Source organism: Taeniopygia guttata, chromosome 7 (genome assembly GCF_048771995.1).
Source record: "Taeniopygia guttata chromosome 7, bTaeGut7.mat, whole genome shotgun sequence".
Lineage (NCBI taxonomy): Eukaryota > Metazoa > Chordata > Aves > Passeriformes > Estrildidae > Taeniopygia > Taeniopygia guttata.
The window spans coordinates 38,942,294-38,959,552 of record NC_133032.1 but is presented as its reverse complement, the minus strand read 5'-3'; the positions used below and the strand labels follow the sequence as shown (position 1 = coordinate 38,959,552).

Here is a 17,259-nt window from a genome sequence, read left to right as displayed (position 1 = left end):
TGATTCCCTGCGTGGTGCCGGGCGGCCGCAGGAGCCCGCCGGGAGCGAGGCGCGGGGCGCCCCGTGGGAGCGCGGCGCTGCCCACGGCAGGGCGCTGACAGCCCCGGGTCGGTGGGGTGGGAAGGGCACGGGCCGGAGGCCCGGCTGCCAGGGGCGCTGAAGGCGCTGCTGCCCCGGGCAGAGCCGCTGCGGCGGGCGGGCAGCGGGCCCTGAGCCGCTGGGACCGGGGCCGGAGGGGCCCGGCTCCTGCCGGGACCGGGGCCGGAGGGGCCCGGCTCCTGCCGGGATCGGGGCCGGAGGGGCCCGGCTCCTGCAGCACACGGCCGCTCTCAGCCCACTCAGGTGTGTGCATGTTAACCTGGAGGCTCTAAACCCACACGCTGCTCTGTGAAATCTGGGCCGTGAGTCTAGCAGGGGAAGCTGCCCAGGCAGTCTTTCAAACTCTGTCTATAAAAAGTGCTGAATGAACTTGTTTCTAGCAGTACTTTTACATAAATTGAAACTAAATCACTTTGTTTTCCAGTAATTGAGAGAGCAGCTCACCTTCATCTGGTTCTCAAAGAGCTGGGGTTCATGTAGGTGTGCTGGAGGCACCAGAGCCTCAGGATGATGTTACTGGTGGGAACTTGCAGGTTCTGGACTGAGCTGCAGAACTGGCATGTTTGTACAAAACCACTTTTTAAAATGATGCATTGAGCTCTCAGAAGAGAACAGGTTCTTTTTCCAAATCTCATGTGTTTTTATAGTCTGCACGGAAGCCCAGCTTTTCCTTGAAGAAGACTCCTGTGGCTATAGCAGTTAGCTGTGGGCAGTGACAGTCTATTTTTAAAGTTTCACTTTCTTTTGTTTCCTGTAATACAATCTTTGCTATGATCCTTATGATCATCTTCAGAGGGACGGTGTTGACCTGGAATGCAGCAGGCGCTTTGCAAATGCTCTGGGAGCCCTGTCCTTGAAGGGCTGGAGCTGTTTGAAGAGTGCTGGCGTGCCTTGCAATTGAAATGGGAAAGCTGGAGTCCTGGCTGTGGAGAGCTCTCAAGTACACGGCTGGGCCCTTTGATGGCTGAAACTTTTTTTTTTTTTGGAGGAGGAGGTGTTAGAGATCTGTTTTAAGGGAACAAAAAGTTCCTGTGTGCCCTGTGCTCTCCCCAGGAGGTGTTAAGTGTGTGCAGTGGTTTCAGAGGTTTGCCTTCCCTCAGGATTTGTTTGCTGGGATAAGACCTGCATTCCTCTGTTTCAGGGGGTGGTGTGTGCTCCTTGCCCAGTGGCACAGGACTTGAGAGTAGTTCCTGACTGTAACTCACTGCCTGTTTGTCTTCTCACACTGAGTGAGAGGTCTGTTTTGTTCTGCCTTCATCTTGGGACAAACTTTAAGGACTGTTGCTGTGACAGAGTTCACACATCATTGTCCTCGGTTTGTAAATAATCAGCTCTTACAGGCCTAAATCATGGTTAGGACAGAATTATATCGGGTGAAGCTGTTATTTAAACAAAACAACTTAAGGGAGAAAAAAGCCCTATTATATATTTTCACTTTTAAGTCTTATATGTGTTTCAAAGTTACGAGCTGGGAAAGGGAAATCTTACTGACCTGGTGCTGATGATATTTCCAGAGGTGTTGCTGATATTCTCTGCCCAAGTTCCATTGCCCAGGAATCATTGTTAACCATTTTTAAAATTATTTATTAGGAAATACATTTAGAAAATGATTTGTTAGGAAAATATGTTAGTTCCAGAGCTGTGGAGCTTCCTGTAGAGAATAGGATGGCTGTGTTAGTTACTGACAAAATTGGTGAAGACCTGTATAGTGTGTGCAGAGGTTCAGCCTTGCCCTCCATGGGCACCACTCAGTGATTTTGAGCATGTTGTATTCCTGGAGCTTGGAATTCAACATGCTTTGAGGCGTGAAAATTTTATTGTATGCCTTAGTAGCTGAATATTTGATATTCTGGTGATTGTTCATGCTCTTCTCTTGACAAGTATGAAGTTGGTTACATATTTTCTGCTGAGGTGACCTGCAAAAGATCACCTCTAACACTGAGTAGAAAGATCCTTTTGCAGGAGAACGCAGACATGGAGGAGCTGAGGTGAAAGGGGAGGGCTAAATATAGCCATTTCCTGCAGAACTTATCTGCTTTTGGGGCTGGCTTTCCAAGGGGAACTGGTCTCTTCCAAGCCCTTGCTGAGGGTAGGAAGAGAACATGGGTGGGGGAAAGAACACCCGTGGGGTGTTGTGAGTGGGTTGTGTTTGTGGTTTTTGTTTTTTCCAGCCAGCTGGTACTCTGAAGTCATGCTTAAATTTAATGAAAGCCCGATGCTAAAATAGGATCTAGGGACAGCCGTTGTGAAATAATTAGGCACCCGTTCAGCCTTTCTTGTCCCTGCCAAAAAAAAGCTACTTGAATTCACTTATGTTCTTGGTATTGGAACTCTCAAATGGGCATCTTGATACCTTCTCTGGGGTGTATAAACAGGTTGAAAACTTGTCCCACTCACCTGTGCAGCTGTCAGGAGCTACAATAGATTGCAGGGTTGAACACGGGTGATTGCTGAGTGCCTCTGTGTGTGAGGATTCAGGATGTCACAGAGGTGGTGGCAGGCTGGCCTCAGCCAGGGTGTACATGTGGGTTAGGGGATGGATTAGTTACTTTAGGACCTGAGGTTGGTCAGGACTGAGAGTTTCAGAGCATCTTAGTTACAGAGACACCAGGTGCTATCAAGATCCCACATTTTGAGCGCTGCTTTGGACAAGTTCTGTGGCCACATGTGGGTGTAAAGCATTAATATCCTATACATGCCCGTTTGTATCTGTAAAAATCAGGAATGATGGTGTTTTCTAGCAGTGTTGGAAAGCTGAATTCATATGTGTTTGAAAACTGTTCTGGGATCACAAATTTATAAAATGTTGTTGACTACAAAATGTACAGAATTCCATGGAAATGCTTTCAAGAAATTCCTTTTTTTTCCCCACAATATTTGCAGCCAAAACATGGTTTTAGAGTAATGCTTTCAAAAGCATAGGAGTACAGTCCAATAACAGTAAGTGGTTGTAGTGGAATAGTTTTTTGTGTTACATTGGACCATGAGTTGTAGCTGACCCAGTCTCAGGTGATGGTAATGCCCTCCTTGACATGTGGTCTTCTGGAACTGTGTGCGTGCAGTGCTCACAGCTCCTGTTTCATAGTGATTTGCATCTGTAAGTTGAGGTTGTTCAGAACACACTCCCAAACTTCTGCTCTGGTGAGAAGATCCGCAGAGAAGACCGAGCTGCAGCTGTAAAGCAGCATTGAAGCGCACCTTTGCCTGAATGCATGGGGTGCTGTTTCCTGGGAGGAGCGTGAGGAGTGTGCCCCCAGTGCAGTAAGTACACCGTCATTCCTTCAGGTGCAGTTCCAGTGCTGCTGTTCTCTGCTGGCACTTCACGTGCTGCCGTTCCCCTGGAGGGCCAGAGCTGACCGCACGATCCATGTGCTCCTGAATCCTCAGCATCAGGTGCTGATGGGTCTGCCAGGCCGTGCAGAGCCCTCTTTTGCCGTGCTCTGCCCTTCGTGCGCCTCACCTTGCTGGCTGCCCCAGCGCTGGCCGTGCCGGGCGCTCTGCAGCACGCGGTGTGCCGGGCGGCGTGCTGGGGCCAGGGCTTCAGGGACACAGGGTTCTGCCAGCGCTGCTGAGGCTGTGCTTTGCATCCCTTGTGCCTGCAAACCAGGGTGCCACCAGCTCCGAGGCACCTCTCAGGCCCCCCAGATCAAGGGCCCTTGTCCCAAGGGAGTGAGTTCTGTTTGAATACAAGGGCATTGCAAGTCCCTAAGCAATTGGGATATATCCTTCAGCTCTACAGTTTCTTCAAGCGTGGGACCTGTTTTAGCTTTACAGGATGTTGGCTCAGCCTGGTGCTGCAAAGTGGGGTGAGGTGGTGTGTAAATAAACTGACTTGCTAAGGGGAGAAACATTTTAAAGGAAATACTATAGAGATCTTAAAGTCACAATTGATGTCTATGAATGGGAAGGGATGATCTTAGGTAATTCCTTATTATGTAAGAAATGGGGAATGCCAGGTGTAATGAATTGTCAGCAGGTTTAAAATTAAAACCAGTAGTTTTTGTGTGGTGCCTGTTTAAGCTATAGACTGCTTGTGGTGGGATATTCAGGAGCCTTACTCTTCTTTTGAGGAACAGCTGGATCTCTTGGTAGGCCTGTGGGGGGACAGTAAATGCAGTGATTCAGATGCAGTTTTGGGCTTGGGAATTTACCTCCAACTGGGAGGTGTGGGGCTGGGGGCAGAGGAGGGTGGAAGAATGACCCTTTTGTGCTGTGTCCTTATGCTTTTTCCTGAGCATCTGCTCCTGGCCTCTTCTGGAGTCAGGTTATTGCCGGTTAGGGGTGTGTGTTGTTGGTTGTTCCTGCCTCTGGTGTGCAGAGGCAGTTCAGTGGCTCTCGCTGCAGAAGTCCTGTTGTCACTGCATTTCCCCTTCTGAAATGCTCCTGGACGGTCAGACCAAGTCACTGTTCCCTGCCTATGATGCTGCTGGAAAGATGGGTCTGAAAGTGTGTGGAGCCTGTTGTAGAGTAACTCCAGTCTGCTTTAGGGAAAGCAAGGCTTTGGCTTTGTTAAGAAAAGCTTATTAAAACCAAGACCTCCAGTCTGGCGATTGTCCAAGGCTGCCTTCAGAGTAATTTCTGTTGTCTGAAATAACCGAGATGGAGATAGAAGATTGTGAGGAGGAACACCAAAAGCTGTTATCTGGGCCTTCATACAGAAGACGTGTTGCTGCAGCACTTAACCTTCTGTCCAGAGTGCCCGGAATGTTCCTTCTCAGCATGCTGGAGCTGGTCATCCTGTTGAATGGAAGCTGGTAGGAGGAGTTTTCCCTTGTCTTGCAGAGCAGTTGTAGTGAGCTGTGCTCCCTGGAGGTCGGGACTTTCTTGTTCTGACTGCAGACCTTACCTCTGCTAATGAGCTGCAGAAGAGAGGCCAACAAACACCTCTTCTGACTGCAGGTCTGGGTCTGCTGTTTGCCTGGCAAGGATCCTGTGACAGCAGGAGCAGGCTGGCAGCCTCTGCCAGCCGCCTTTGGCTGCAGATAGCTCGGAGCCTAGAAGTGGCTCCCCTTTGAAGTCCTGGAAGCTGCTGAGCCCTGCTTTCGGGTCGGTGTGCCTCAGCAGGCCCCTCCAGCCCTCCCCCTGAATGGCTTGGGCTTCCTGGCCCAGTGCTTGAGGTGCTTGGGGCTGTGGTTGTGCAAACCTTCTCACCAGCTGCTAATGGCAGGGGAGTAAGTAGTCCTGCTTCTTCTTCTCCATGTGCTGTTCTTTTTCCTGTTCTGGCGTCTCTGGCCATGGGATACACTGGATAAGGCATTAATTTGGTCGAAACTTAGTCTGCCTCTTCCAGGTTACTTCTAACCCAGGTTAATTCCCAGGTATTTTTCTTGTGCTGGTGCTAAGGAGGGATTTCTGAGGGAATGAGTGGCAGAGCAGATGCAGAGGACTGCGAGCTGTCCCGCAGTGTTTGTGAAGGCTGGTGCCTTGCTTGAGTGCACACGGGAGGTTTAGTGAGCCTGTGGACCTGCTGTGCTCGCTCCCCACGGAGCGTTCCTGCAGGGCTCCTTGCTGCTGGCTCTTGGCTCTGGCTGTGACACCAGGACCTGCTCGGACACACATTTTTGGCGGTCCCACGTGCCTGCCTGCCCTCCCTTCTCTGCAGGACGGTGACAGCAGTGGCCAGCCTGTCCCCCGAGCTGCCACGCAGGGAGCCAGAGCTGCCCACGCTGCTCAGCCGCCGGGGCGGGTGATGTCCTGTGCTGTCAGGTGCTGTGGAATGTGAGGTGGAAGAGATGGGAGCAAGATCTCCCTAGGAACAAATGTAAAATTAAACAAAATGCGTGTTTGTATTAGTCAGCCTAAACCAGACTGTGCTATTTAGGGCTCTCCATTGCAATAAACTTGTCTCTTTATTTGTGTGGGAGGGCTGCAACAATTAAAGTCATTTTAAGGCTGAATTTTAAAAGTGAAAACAAAATGAAAAGATAATGGTTTGGTTTAAGAGAATATTAATCGTATCATATTACCTTGTAATACTCTTATGTTAGAGATAGGTGATACGCTACAGGTTGATTATTGGTAAAAGCCGTGTCCATGCTGCATGTCTGTACTACGCATTAAAACTCTTCTTGACTTTATAAGGAGTAATTTTAATTTTTTTTTAATCCATTTAATTGTAGCCCTTACTGCTGCTGGAGAGTAAACTGCTTGCTGCAGCTGCAGTTGTGGGTAGCAGCCTGCTAAAGCATCAGCTTTGAGGGCATGGGCTGGGCAAATCCCAGGCTGGAGTGATACACAATATAGGGAATAAAAATTTTCCATTCTCCAGAAGTTGCTGAATAGAACTTAAATACTAACTGGCGATAAAGATAGAGATATAAAAGTATGTGCACAGGATGATAAATGTGAGTGGAACCAGTGGGAAAAAAAAGAAAAAAAGGACAATTCCAGCTGATTTCAGGATCAGGAGGATGATTTGGCAGTGGAGTTTGTGGCAGTCAATCTTGTGGGATTACACTGTGTTCTATTTCTCATTTTCTGTTGTCAGAACAAAAACATGTACAACTTGTAGTGCACCAGTCTGAGTGTTAAACTAACAAATTCATATCTCCTTAGGCGTGGAATTACAATAAGTTGTGCATTTTAAAAAAGGCTATTTTTAATTTGACTTCTAAATACTGGCTCAAGTTAAATGATAAGAAAGAGCATTTGAGATGTACCCTTAGTACACAAAAAAAATACTGACTGTTGTGAATTAAAAAGCCACAACAAAATGGAAGGGTGTGTTCTCTCAGGGATTGTGATTACAATAGAAAAATAAATACTTGGAAAACTTAGGAAATTCTTTTCTGGACATACATTCTTGCATATTGAGCATTGATCTAAGTAACTTTTATTCCACTTGACCTTTATTTTTGGACTGAGTTGCAAAACCTGTCTAGATCCTGAGTCTAAAATTGCAATGCAAGCACCTTTGTACTCCACCCATTTTCCTCCTCAGGGGTGACTAGGTGTGCATGTGGTGTGGGACCATCTCTGCTTATCTCTTGGCTAGAAAGCTGTCCTCCCTGCCAGAGGCAGCACAGGATCTTACTTTGATGTCTTGTTCTCTCCCTTCAGCTCAGTTGGGCAGCGCTTTGTGCCCAGACCAGCTCGCAAACGCCCGTCTGTGAGAGCAGAGGTGCATCTCTGTGGTTAGGATCTAGGTTAAAGCCTTGAGTCTTGGCTGGCCTCCATCTTCTTTGCATAATTTGAACCCGTCTCTGTCCAGAAAGAAACATTCAAGTTATTTCAAGTCACTGGGATAGAAGAAAAAGCTCCACCTAAAAGGCTGCTCAGCAACGTGGGCTGTGTTGCCGCACCTCAGATCCCCAGGTCGTGTGCTGTGACTGGGAGGTGCTGCTGGCTTCCTTGGCCTTTCCTCCGTGTCTGCTCTCCTGGAGCCTGCCCTTGGCTTTGCTCTTGAGCCCGTGCACTTCTGAAATTCTTCAACAACACTTTGGCATGGCTTTTGCTCTCCCACATTAGTTGGTTGTCAGTTGGGCCTTTACAAATGTGCCAGAAATGCCACGTAGACACTTTTGTGTGTGTTTGTGGACCTGGCATGTTTGCATCAGCCTCCAGTGGAGAATTCTCTGAGTAACATGTCCCAGCTTGCTGAAACAATAGGGTGTTTTTTCTGTCTTGGTGTAGGTATTTTACACGTTTGTAAGACTCGTGTCATACCTCTAAAGCAAACCTCGGCATGGTTATTCTGCAAAACCTGTTCTAAAATCTGAACCTATTTATTCACTTCCCTCCATACAGCTTCCTTATGACACAAGTAATATTTTGAAGAATGAGTGAATCAATATGACTGTTCCTAAGTTATTGAAATAAAAACCTAAGCACCATCAGAAGTCTGAAAGAAATATGGTATTTCCATGCCTGATGTGAAAGTGGCATGTTTTGATGACTAGAAGAGTCTTTGACTTCATCTTTTTGGTTGGGATTTGATCCTGGACATTGTTTAGACATTCAAAGAAAATATGTATTGGATTTTCATGTGGAACAGTGTCCAGGATTTTGAGGGAACTTTGTCTTGTTTCTCCATTAGAAAAGCCAGAGTGCCATGCAGTGAGGAGCCAGAACAACAAACTGGATTTTCTTACACAGTCCCGGGAATCTCTGGTGAGGAATTGGTGTTGCTGAGGCTGCAGTGCAGTTTTATGCCTTCTGTAACAAAGGATCTGTGAGGAGTAAAAGCTACTTAATTTCCAGTCTGGGGATTTGTAAAACTTTGACATGCAGCCCAATTATAATTATGTTGGTTTAGTTCCCAAAGTGGACGCTCTTTATTCTAAAAGAGGCCCTACTGTGTGCAACCAGGAGTATTGAAGGCCCTGAAGTGTTAGTGTTTGAATGGTTTTGGCTTAGCTTTAAAATAAATATCTACTGGATATGGAGCTCTGGGGAGTGGACTAAAGCAAATGGAAAAGGTGAATTAACTGGAAGCTGTTCCGCAAGGCTGGGTCCATAGAGCCACAGCACAGCGGCAGATGGAGGCAGACGAAAGGCATGTTAAGAACTCGCTTGTATTTTGAGCCTGTTGTGAAGTAGGTGCAATTGAGAGGCTGCTGTTCCTCTGCATGGGGTTCTGTCACCATTGTTCTTGCTCTGCAGCACCAATCCTGCAAGTTTCCTGTGACTGCCTGTGCTGCTCCTGCGAGCAATAGTGAGAAGCATTCCCAGCAGCTTTGGGAAGTCTGCCATGTTTGTCTGCTGGTACTTGATGGTTCTTTTGAGACCCGAGTGAAAACATCAACAGGTTCCTTCCTTGAAGACAGAGATTCACAGTTTTCCTGTCTGTGATGGAAATCTGGAAAGAGGAGCATGTGCACTTCTTCAGGGTGTGTGTGCCACAGGGTGACTGAGCAAAACAAATTGGCAAATCCTTGTTTTTCTGGGGAGGGAAGGAGCCTCATGCACAGCTTTTGGCTGCCTCCTGGTAGGAATTCACATGCCTGTGAACTAAAAGTGGCCCTGGGGCTGCAGGGCTTATGGGGTGAAGAACTCCTGTGCTGGGAGTGAAGGGGGTCTCTGCTGTAGGGTCTCCTAAAGGAGAGTTCTGGAAAACCAAGTTGGTATTTGGCCCCCATTACAGATACTGTAACTGGGGGGTCAGTGTGAAAGAGGGGCACTCAGGGACACTTTGTGGGACTCCGTCAGAGGGGGGAATGGCGAAGGGCCAGGCATGTGGCCAGGTCTGTACTCTGACAGAGTAAGTTACTGCATGTCAGCCTATAATTGGTGCTGTTCACCTCTGCACATGCCTCTTGTCCTGAGAGTGTGGGCGCAGCCGTGGCTGGAAACAGGTCAGCAAGGTCTCGGGTGGGCTGCCTTGTTCTGGTGACAACAGCTCACCGTCGCTGCAGTGCCCCGGCGTCGTGGCAAGGTCCTTGCTGGCAAGCCAGGAGAAATGTGGTGGCAAAGGGTTGCTGTGTTGGCTTGGGAAGCCAGGAGAAATGTGGTGGCAAAGGATTGCTGTGTTGGCTTGGGATGGCCTTGCCTGAGAAGTTCCCGGGGCACACGTGGTGTCTCACAGGGTGGGACCGTGGTTCTTACAGCCTTTCCTTGGAGGCAGTGCGAGGGCTCTGCTCCCAGGCTGGAGGCTGGAGAGCTGTCTTGGGTTGAGGGTCTGACAAGAGCACAGCTCTTTGTCCCTGCACCGGCTGGGACCCTCCTTGGGGAGTTCCAGGGTCCCCAGAGGGGCTCGGCTCACCCAGCCCAACCTCCGTGTGCGTAAAAAAGGTTTGTTCTGCAATGCTGGCCAATGTGAACACGAAGGGACATGAGCCCAAACCAAAGCCACAAACAGCAGTGACCCAGAGGCTGTAAATGAAGTCTCTGAGGGGTTGGTGTGCCAGCAGTGGGAAAGGATACCAAATGTGGGGCTTTTTCTCCAGGTTCTGAAATACTCTTCCAAAAATCTTTGGGGCTTTTTGACATGATTGATCTTGTTTCAGTCCCACAGGTGTGTTTGGTTGTATGTGAAAGAGGGATTCTTCTGAACTTGAGTTCATAAAGGCATAATAATTAAAAAATGAATGTTGGACAAGCCAAAAACACTTGTATGTCATAGTCATAATTGTTTGAAAGACGCCTGTGAGTGTGTTAGCTGACAGCTTGGTGCAGCTTGTAGGTTTTACTCAAATTGTTCTTAGGACCACAGCTAGAGGAAAAAAGTGCTTAATGTGTTACCTTCGTTTTGGGAGATAATTGTGGGCCCTTGAGTAGCTGCTGTGTCAAGAAGCAAAACAAGGCCAAAGGAAACAGGCTTGTATGGCCAATATGAGTTAGAGCTGAGCATGAAGGTGGGTTTTCTGGTGTAATAGTTGGTCAGTGTCCTGAGACACCAAGGAAATAATTGAGTATCTGATCTTAAAGGGAGATTCTGTTGATTCTCTGATCTTGAAAGGCTATTTTCTTACAAAACAGACAAACAAAAAACCCACAAAAACATGTCTTCTCTGTTAAAGTAATTTAGAATGTTTAAATACAGTAAAGGAACATTGTAAATATTTTCCATGTAAAATATGCAAAAAAATAGCATCTGATTTAATCCTGAATTAAGAGCTAGCAAGCTAAAACTTAGATTAAATTAGACTTAGAACAAATCTTTCTGAAAAGATTTGAGGAATTAATGAGATTTTTCATTGCTGAGCTGACTGTGCCCTGAAAGTCGTGCAGAATCAGGCAGCACCTTTGGGGTTGTGTGTCTGGAGTGTAAAAGTTAAAATTACTTTAAATGGCTGAACTGTTTTGGGTTTACTTTAATTTGTATTTTTGTTTACTTGTTTCTTATAAAAACCCACAGTAAATGCTAAATAAAGTTTGTTAAATGCTCAGCCCAGCTGCATCATGAGGAGGGTTTAAAGGTGGTTAAACACTCCCTCCCATCTAACAGGTCAGATTTTTGCGGGTGTTTCAGACTTTCCACAGGGTCATGGCAGTGTGTGGGCTGATGGGGCCATGCCCAGGGCTCCAAAAGCAGCACAGAGGGTCCAGGAGCTGAGAGCTGTGGTGTCCCTTGCCCAGGTCACCCGACAGGCTCTCTGTGCTGGCTCAGGTCAGGCAGCTCGGGAGCTGCAGTCCTGTGTCCTTGGCTACTCATGGGGCTGTACTTGCAAGAGGCCTTGATAATAGTTAGCACAGTCAGGCCACTGTGAGACTGTTCTACAATTAAAAATAAATCTTAAAATATTATTAAAATTTTGTATTTATAAGATGAAGAATCAAATGTGTCCTTTTCCATAAAAAATGGGGACCTTTGATGTGAATGAGTTTCTGGGTGTTGGAGTAGAGGAATGGAGAGTGAAATGATCTTTAAAGACTATTTAGTTAGTCTTAACAAGATGTTAATTTGTCTTCAACAATTAAACCTTTCTTAGAAAAGAACAAAAATAAGTACAAAATCAGATCTAAAATTGGTTCTTTAAATTGTTCTCAGCTTCCTGACTTAAATCACCTTGATCAACTTGGAAGCATGTAACGACACTCCAAAATCTGAAATGAATTTTCCACCCATACAAATGTAAAAGGCTGTTTTGAAAATTTCAGGTAATCAGGTAAAATTCCAAGCGTGTGGGTTGTGGGGGAATTTTTTATTTTGTTTGTTTTAAACTTTGGATTTTGAATTATTATGCTCACACAATTACTCAGCTGGGTTTATTCATTTCTGTAGTTGTTTTTTTCCTGGTAGTAGTCCAAAGAAAGTTCCATCCCAAGTACATCCCTGCTCAAGTGGAGTGAAATACTCCAAGTAGTGCTGAAGTCAGTCAGTGTGGTGCTCCTTGCTGGGAGCAGCCTGTGCAGCCTGGCTGGATTTTCGGGTGGCCAAGGGGCTGCTTTCTCCCAGGGAGCCGTGCAGACCTGCACAGAGCTCTGGCTTGTCCAGCCCTCCCTAGAATTGCTAGTTTGGCAACTCTGCCCCTGGGAGGTTTACCACAGAATTATTTTGAAGCTGTTTGATTCCTTTGTAGCCCTGCTGTGGGAACTCTGTTTTTGGGGTTTTTTTGTGGCTCGTTCTGCCTGCTCCAAGCCGGTGCTGCTGGTACCTCTGTCATGGTGCAGTGACATCTCAGGCCTTTGCATGGGTGACAGCAGAGCTGTTCAAACATCTCCCAGCCTCTCCTCCTCACCTGGTGGCAGGTGAGCTGAGGCTGGGTTGTTTGGTCAAATACAGACCGTGGAGCAGAGCCTCTGCTTGGAATTGGTGTTCGCAGCAGTTTGCAGACAAGACCTGCCTTGTGCTCCAGGCTTGCCTGTGGTGCTGAGGGGAGCCTGTCTGCCTCTGGGTGTATGGAGGTGGGACAGTGGCAGGACTGCAGAGCATGGGAGCAGAGCTCTGGGTGCTGCAGGGACACGTGGGGTTTATTGCTGCTGGAGGAGGTAAGGTACAGTTGCAGGTCCAAAAGTAGGTGTCTGAGCAGCTGCAGGTGAGGAGCCATCTCTTAGCAGAGCTCTTAGCTAAAGCTCAGGTGTTAGTGGTAGGGTTTCTTGCGGTAGTGTGTTTGTATCAGTAGGTCAGTGTTGACTGGTGTCCAGCAGCCCTTGTCTTCCCCAGATGATCACTTTGGGGAGCTTGGAGTGAGTGGAAATGATCACGGTGTTAAGAATGGGAACAGAAGAGAAGAAGTGCTTTTCTTGGTTAAGTAGTTCAGTGGTGTAACTTGTGTAGGTAGATACAGTTCAGTTTCCTGCACGGTCATGAAATGGGCATTGGGAGAATGCTGCTGCAGTGCTCTTGGGATCTGGGGAAAGGCAAAGCAGAGCAGATTTCGTCTGACTGCATAAAGGCCTCTTCCTGAGAAACAACCCGACCAATAACCAAGTTCACACAATAGCGGCTCTCTGGCTTTAGCTTCAAACTCTGCTAGCCCGGTTGTGATTATTTTTGCTCTGGGAAGCCATGAGGAATGTTAGATGACCTGTCCTGAAAATAGCGAGAGGGACACGCGGGAAGTCCTTGCCATCAGACCTCAGTGGGACACATCAGCCCAAAACTCTGAGTACAAAGGAACTCAGTCTTGTCCGTGTTTGTGGTGAATGTTCCCAAAAGGCTGTGAACATCAGTAGGGGTGAGTTCCGTTCTTACTTGCTCATACTGTCAAGTGAGTTCATATTATTCAGTCAGTTCTAGGGGTTTTGGAGACGATTTAGTAATATTTTTGTCCAGCCAACTGTCAGAAAAATAATGTATTAAAAGCATCGATAATTTGTTTATTCAGCTCAGATCTGGCAGTGCTCAGCTTCCTTTGGAGTGCCTGGCTGCTGCAGGGCAGGCTGGGGACCCACGGGGACAGGGGCTGGGCGGGCCAAGTGTCATTGCTGCAGAGTACTATTGCTGTGAGTTAATCCTGCTTTTCAGAGGGGAAATGGCTAATATGTGAGTAGGTGCCTTGTGAACAAGCAACAGCTGGATGCAAAGCAAAAATCTGCTAAAACATGACTAATTTCTGAGTGTTGCATAGAGTTTCTGTCTGTATTCAGCAGCAAATTACCATTTTGAGCTTATGCTGCTGTTGCTTTACTGGAGTTGGCATGAGCTGTGTGTTTGAACTGATGGTCATTGCTATGAGACTGTCAAAGCACTGGTACAATGTGAGGTTGGCTCTCTGTCCTTCTACTTGCAACACGGCCGATTCCATTCAATGAGAACTATTTTAATTGGGCTCTACTCTGTGTTATGTTAAAACTCTGATGCTAGGCACAGAAACCCGTGACACTTGTTTTGTTTGTACCTGAAAACATACACTATATTCTGCTTTGTCCATTCAGATTGGTTTTACATGATTGTCAGCTGGAAATAATACTGCGATTGGCAGCAGCATGGCAGCTTCCCGCAGCCCGGGACCAGCAGTGGGTAACTGGTCCGGGGGCTGGGAAATGAGAATTCCTGCTCTGAGAGCGTTGGTTGCTTAGCAGGCAGCAGCGTGGCCTTGGGGAAGGGCTGTCCCAGCACCTCGCTGGCCGTGGCTGCCAGGGAGGAGAGGGGCACAGCGAGCTGGGCCTCTCTGGAGAACATCTGGGCCACCACTGCCTGGCTCTGCTGTCCCCGGGCGCTGGCCGGGCTGGGGCAGCTGTGGGAGAGCCCAGGAGTGTGGCCGTGGGGCAGAGGAGGGCTTGGGTGGTGGGCCTGGTGCGTGGAACTGCAGTGGGATGGCCGCTTAGAAAATAACCAGTAGTCATGACTTCTGGTAATTAACTGCTAAGAGTTAAATAAATGTTGTTGGGAAAACTAGTCTGTGTTTATTTGGCACGTCTCTCTCCAGCCAAGGCTGGTGCTAGTTGGTACACGCTCCACTGCTGAGCCTGTCTGCAGCGTGGTTTTATGTTTTCCATCTGTATTGATTTTCATGATTCATTGACCATGATCTAAGCAAAAAGCACACTTAAATGACACTGGAGACAGCTGTCTGTTAAAATAGGACCTTTATGTAGTCTGAACTGGCGCCAGGTTTTTCTTCCATTACTTTATCAAGTAACACACACAAGTAATATTCTTTGTTTAATTTCCTTTTCTAGGTCACTGGTATGTCACTTCTCTTTTGTGCAAGGAGCAGATGGTAAATTCTTACTCTAAACTTTCCTATTGATTTTGCTCCTGTTATTTTTCTGATAATCATTTGAGGTTATTCTGAAATGGAAGGGACCTTACATTGTGTTTGGGAGCCTCTATGAAGGAATCAGTTCTCCCTGTAGAGCTGTTTGGAAGGTTCATGTGGGAAGCTCAGATAAAAGCAGAAGCATATAAAGCCTGGGAAGCTGATGGTGTAGCTTTTTCCAGTTATAATCTGTCTCTCTTTGTATGGCAGGCTGAAGTTCCAGATGTTGTTTTGGCTTGGAGATAGTGGATAGGGGAAAAATAAGCATTCTAATGTTAACAGAGTCAGCCTGTCTGGATCTGAGCTGACAGGAAAAGGGAGAGATAAAACCGTCATTAATGGTGTGTGCACTGCCGAAGAGCCGGGGCGGCTGTCCCTGGAAAGCAGTGCCGGGCTGGCAGTGCCGGTGCCAGCTGTGGGGGCTGGCAGTGCCCGGTGCCAGCTGTGGGCGCTGGCAGTGCCCGGTGCCAGCTGTGGGGACTGGCAGTGCCCGGTGCCAGCTGTGGGCATTGGCAGTGCGGTGCCAGCTGTGGGGTCTGGCAGTGCCCGGTGCCAGCTGTGGGGGCTGGCAGTGCCCGGTGCCAGCTGTGGGGGCTGGCAGTGCCCGGTGCCAGCTGTGGGGGCTGGCAGTGCCCGGTGCCAGCTGTGGGCGCTGGCAGTGCCCGGTGCCAGCTGTGGGCGCTGGCAGTGCCGGTGCCAGCTGTGGGGACTGGCAGTGCCGGTGCCAGCTGTGGGCTCTGGCAGTGCCCGGTGCCAGCTGTGGGGACTGGCAGCTGCCGGGCCGGGGCCACCACCGCGACACCGAGCACCGACTGCCGCGGGAGCAGTGCGCTTGCTTCGGTGTGCACCCCCCTTTTCCTGTTAAAGTCAGTTCTTACTCCTCTTGGCATCCTGCTTGCCCTCAGCAGCTGCCTCTGGGTTTGGGGGGATGCAGAGCTGAGGTGAAGGGCTGTTGGTCAAACATGCTTTTGGGGTTGGGTGGCTCTGTGGCACTTACCCGCATGGGGCCTCTGTCTTGGAGCACCAGTGGGTTTTTTGAAGCTTGTCCCTGCCAGGAGCTCCATTTATTGTGAGTTGCAGAGTGATTCGGGCATGTGTATGCTAGATTTCTTCTGGGGGAGACTAAGCTGCAAGCTCTGGTCCTGGTGTATGGCAAATGTGCTCTGTCATGAAACGTGGGCATCAAGTTCTCAGCCTCTGCTGGGCAGCTTGGAGACATATGTGGCAGCACCTTTCCAGTGAGGGGACCCAGGTCAATCCACTCTGAAGTAAGAGCGCTGAAATGCATGTTAGGAGTACATGTGGTGGCCAGAAAAGGGATTTCCTGGGTTGGTCCATAGGTTATATGTATTATAGTCTATCCATTTTCTGTGTTATATTAAATGCATAAATATAGTGTGTCCTGTGTCTCTTTCATACCTGTTCATCCTGTCAGGCTTATTTCTAAAATGTATGAGCAGATTACTTGTAATGAATTGCTGAAGTTCTGCTGACTTCCTCCTTATCTTTTCTTTTTTTCCTCTTTCATTACTGAGTCTCAGCAGTAACAGTTTCTGGTCAATGGCCTGTCTTTCCCACCCTGGCTTAGAGTCCTTTGTGGCTTTCTGGCCTCAAAGAGCGGTTCTGGTGAGAATGCTCACTGCGCTTGCCTTAATGCTGTAGAGCTAAAAGGGAATAGCTGACACTGACTCATCTGAGGGACAGAGGAGCTGAGCTGCTGCAGCCCTTCTGGCGTATGAAGTCTTGTTGTTTGCTGCTTAGAGCTGGGACGAACTTGTCCTCATCGGGACGAGGCTCTGGGAAGGAGGGAGGGGGGCTGCCGTGTTGGTGTAGCAGAGTAAGGGATCCTTGGAACATGCACACTGTTGGCCAGCTGGACAGGTATGCCAGCACAGGCTGGGATTGGAATGGTTTAACCCTTTTTGGCCTTTTTTTTGTCTCAGAAGTGGGAATACATGCCCGGAACTGGCTGGCTGACCAGCTGTGATCTTGTATGTATTGCCTGATGTCCCAGAAATACCATCCTTAGAAATCCCATTGGACTGGGATGTGCAAGACAGGTCAGAATAAAGGGCCTGTTGCATGTTGGTGGAGGAAGGTGCAGAAAGGGAATTGGGTGTGGGAGACTGCTGCTGCCTACCTTTGTGCTGCTCACATTCCTCACTTGGGCCCGCAGGCAGCAGTGGGGTGTCTTGCTCATGTGGTTCATGATTCAAGCCAAGCCCAGATGTTTTCATGCCTGGTCTGGCCTATTTTCTGAGAATAATTTTGGATGTCTCAGTCCATTTTATTGTGGTTTTCTTAATGTCTAGTCCAGCTGAAATTCAGAAGATTCCTGGCCTCTCTGAATGCTCACAGGCAGTCATGGCAGCTTCTGCTTTCTCTCTGCAGCTGTGTTCCTGCTAACTTCAGAGCACTCACAATTAGAGCTACGCTGGTGTGAACTCAGGGTAGAGTTTTGATGCTGCTTTTTGTTTTTTGAGTGGAAAGCTTTAGAGTATGAAACCCAGAAGAGTCTGTCTTGTGGCCAGAAGATGAATGAAAATGCTGAAGGTTTCTGTGGAGTCAGATCTGG

General features: G+C 48.2%; 1 protein-coding gene across 2 annotated transcripts in view; it reads left to right on the top strand.

The window, feature by feature from the left end:
* The window catches only part of ACVR1 (activin A receptor type 1), a 43,261-nt gene that overhangs the window by 357 nt on the left and 25,645 nt on the right, over nucleotides 1–17,259 (top strand). The window lies entirely within an intron of this gene.